Source organism: Arachis ipaensis, chromosome B6 (assembly GCF_059453495.1).
Source record: "Arachis ipaensis isolate K30076 ecotype BB chromosome B6, ASM5945349v1, whole genome shotgun sequence".
NCBI lineage: Eukaryota > Viridiplantae > Streptophyta > Magnoliopsida > Fabales > Fabaceae > Arachis > Arachis ipaensis.
The window spans coordinates 79,845,757-79,848,765 of NC_142441.1; the positions used below are offsets into that span (position 1 = coordinate 79,845,757).

The 3,009-nt window shown below is 40.0% G+C and overlaps 1 non-coding gene across 1 annotated transcript; it reads left to right on the forward strand.

Moving 5' to 3' along the window:
* The first annotated feature begins 2,678 nt into the window (after nt 1-2,678).
* Nucleotides 2,679-2,787, forward strand: LOC148561479 (small nucleolar RNA R71). Its single transcript, XR_015886647.1, has one exon. It is a non-coding gene; the product is annotated as a small nucleolar RNA R71 (small nucleolar RNA).
* The last annotated feature ends 222 nt before the right edge of the window (nt 2,788-3,009 follow it).

Below are 3,009 nucleotides of genomic sequence, written 5' to 3' on the forward strand. Positions count from 1 at the left end.
GGCTAAATCAAGTTGTCCTTAACCATCTGCTTGTGGCATGAAGGTGTCAAGTGAAAAGCTTGAGACTGAGCGGTTAAAGTCGTGATTCAAAGTAAAAAGAGTGTGCTTAAGAACTTTGGACACCTCTATCTGGGGATTCTCGCAAAGATGAATCACAATCCAAAAGGGTTCACCCAGTTAAAGTGTCTGTGGCATGTATGTATCTAGTGGTAATACTAGAAAACAGAGTGCTTAGGGCCACGACCAAGACTCTAAAAAGCTGTGTTCAAGAATAAAAAAGAACTTAACTAGGAGATTCAATAATATCATTTGGATTCTAAGTTCCTAACGATTCCAACATCTATGAGTTTCAATGGATAGTGAGATGCCAAAACTATTCAGAAGCAAAAAGCTACTAAGTTCCGCTCATCTAATTATAACTGAGCTTCATTGGAAACTTTGAATTTTATTGTATGTTAATTTTCTTTTCTATCCTACTGTGTTTTTAGTTGCTTAGGGATAAGCAACAGTTTAATTTTGGTGTTGTGATGAGCAGATATTTTATACATTTTTGGCATCATTTTCATATAGTTTTTAGCATGTTTTGTTTAGTTTTTATTTAGTTTTTATAGGTTTTAATGTTAAATTCTCATTTTTTCATTCTACTTTAAGTTTGTGTCTTTTTGTACAATTTTAGGTATTTTCTGGCTGAAATTGAGGAGCTGGAGCAAAAGCCTGATTTAGGAGACAGAGAAAGCACTGTAGATGCTGTCCGGATCTAACCTCCTTGCATTCGGAAGAGGTTTTCTGGAGCTAAAGAAGTTCACATGGAGCGATCTCAACAGCTATGGAAAGCTGACTTCCAGAGCTTTCCAGCAATGTATAATACTCTATACTTTGCTTCATAATAGAAGGCCTAAAAATGGCGTCCAACGCTAGCCTCTTGCCCCCTTCCAGGTGTCCAGCGCCCAAAGAGCAGAGACCAACGTCCAAACGCTCAGAGAGGACCCCCTAACCAGTGTTCAACACCCTAGAGGTCCCCCAGCACGTGGATCTCATAAAAGCTCATCCCAAACACTCACCAAGTGGGCCCCAGAAGTGGATTTTAGCACTAAATAGACTGTTTTACAATTACTAGTTATTAGTTTAGTATTTAGAGTAGAAGATCACTCTATGTTAAGGATCTTCGCCCATCATCTAGATTTTGCACAACATTTTCGTTCTTTGCTTTGTATTTCCTTTTAGTATGAGTTTCTAAACCTCCTAGGTTGAGGGGAGGAGCCCTGCTGAGTCCTATGAACTAATAAAAGTATTACTATTTCTCTTCGGTCTGTGTTTGATTTAATTCTAAGATGTATAATCGTTCTTCAACATGGTGAATAGGATGATTAGTGACAATCAGCTCTATTCATTATACTCAGACGAACGTGCTTGACAAATATCCGCGTCTACTTGGGTTCGTGTGAATACGTGACTGCAAAGCGCAAACCAACAGCTATGTTTATACATCTCTCAGATGGCTAATCCACGACTTCGTTGGGGACTTCTCGAGACACTAGTTCAGTTGATTTCTAGGGAGATTAGGGTCTCTGTTGTAGAGGCTAGACACCAAAGAAGCAACATTCTCTGATCCGGAAGATTTGACCTTGTCTGTGTCGTTTTGAGTAGGATCGCCAAGAGAATGAGCTGCTAGAGCTTTACCCTCCATCAGATTGAATGACCACGGCCAATGGCGTTTGATCTGGAGCATAGGAGATTGATGACCACGACCCATGGCGTAAATCACATACAGCCTGCCATTGAAGAAATCACTCACAAACAAAGAAGACAGTAAGATTTGAGTTAATTTAGAAAGATAAGGCAACTCCAATCCTTAACCATTCCTATTACTGATTCCAATTCACAATCAAACCGCATCTAGACATAACCAACTCTTCTGATTCCACCTGACTAAAACTTACAAAATAACCATAGCTTGTTTCAAACCACAATCCTCGTGGGATCGACCCTGACTCACTCAGGTATTAATTGCACGACCCAGTGTACTTGCTGGTACAACTGTACGGAGTGTGGGGATTTGTGCACCAGTGGTCTTAGAGAGGTTAGAGATTAGAGTTACTAAGTCAGAAAGGTTCTGCTTAGGGGTCTCCATATTCCCTTTAGAGGATGGGAATAGTGGTCTGTTGTTGAACTTATTCTGGTTCCTTCCACCTTGATTGTTATTGAAGCCTTACTAAGGCTTCTGTTGATCCTTCCATGAAAGGTTAGGATGATTCTTCCATGAAGGGTTGAGGTGTTTCCATAGGGTTCTTCCATGTAATTCACCTCTTCCATGGTGGGTTGATCAAGATCATAAGCATCTACATCAGGAGATACTTCTTGGGTGCTGCCAGCTGCAGCTTGCATTCCAATCAAATACTAAGAAATCAAATTGACCTGCTGGGTCAAGATCTTGTTTTGAGCCAATATGGCATTCAAAGTATCAACTTCAAGAACTCCTTTCTTCTGAGAGACTCCATGATTTACAGGATTTCTCTCAGAGGTGTACATGAATTGGTTGTTTGCAACCATCTCAATGAGTTCTCTTACTTTTGCAGGGATTTTCTTTAAGTTGAGTGATCCACCTGTAGAGCTGTCCAATGAAATTTTGGATATCTCAGACAGACCATCATAGAACACACCTATGATAGACCATTTAGAAAGCATGTCAGGAGGACATATCCTGATCAATTGCTTGTATCTTTCCCAAGCTTCATAGAGGGGTTCACCATCTCTTTGTCTGAAAGTTTGAACTTCCACTCTGATTTTGCTCATCCTTTAAGGGGAAAAAATTTAGCAAGGAAAGCATTAACTAGCCTTTTCCAATAGTTTAAGATCTCTTTTGGTTGAGAATCCAACCATATCTTAGCTTTGTCTCTTACAGCAAAGGAAAAGAGCATAAGTTTGTAGACCTCAGGACTCACTCCATTAGGCTTGACTGTGTCACAGATTAGCAAGAATTCAGCTAAGAACTGATGTGGATCTTCCATT